Source organism: Wasmannia auropunctata, unplaced genomic scaffold (assembly GCF_000956235.1).
Source record: "Wasmannia auropunctata unplaced genomic scaffold, wasmannia.A_1.0 LD336053.1, whole genome shotgun sequence".
Classification (NCBI taxonomy): domain Eukaryota; kingdom Metazoa; phylum Arthropoda; class Insecta; order Hymenoptera; family Formicidae; genus Wasmannia; species Wasmannia auropunctata.
Window position 1 is genome coordinate 275,369 of NW_012026837.1, and position 988 is coordinate 276,356.

Here is a 988-nt window from a genome sequence, read left to right on the forward strand (position 1 = left end):
TCTACATCATTAACTATACAATAGGAATTGTCGTCTTTACATTTAATGAGAAACATGTTCACACCTTGTTATTAAATATCAATCAAGTAACTGAGGAAGGTGAAATTAAAGTTAATAAAGCAAGCTTACATAGGCTAATTACAATACTATTATATAGGTTATATGACTTCTATGTATAGAAAGCCCGCGTGCGGGATTACTTGCCGCGCAATCCGGAAAAGTACACATTGGTGTCATCTATCGCACGACGTACGACAAGTTTGTACGTTTTGATTGGCTGCAGGACAGAGAATTTCTATAAAGACTCGAGAACTTCTCTATTTTGTAGCCAATTGGAGCTCTGACAAAGCTTGTCGTATGACACAAGAAATACTAGCCTTTCGCATAGAAGATGGCCGAGTTCAGTTGAACATAAGTTGATTTATACGTTATATTTATATATAGATCCAATCAATATCTCTTTCAATCACTTGGCAAGTAGGCTATAACTGCATGCTTTGTTGGCTTGAACACGCCACACGCCCAATTACTTACGAAGTGCGCGGCAAATCGGCGTGTCTTCCTTTAAATGTGTATTTTCAGTTTATGATTTCTGTGACCATTATCGCATTATTTTATATGAAAATTTTTCGTTGGCAAGTTCAAAGAAATAGTAAATAAATTTTATTTATACTAAATTTATATTATGTTATATGTTGGAATTCTTTGTGTACTTGGCAATTTCAAGTACGTATATAACATATATAGAACTATTAATATAACATAAAAATGTATATTTGTGTTATATACTGCATTTCCTTGTCTTTTCAGTATCATTATCATCAGAATCGAAAATGTTGCAAATAAAAGATGCAGAAAACAATATATATATTACCTGCGGCCGTGAAAAAGAAATACTTTCTGTGGAAGACAGATTGTCTAGTCCAGTATGTATAACTGTATAACGTTACACAATATATGTGTGCGTGTGCGTGCGCGTGTGCGTGCG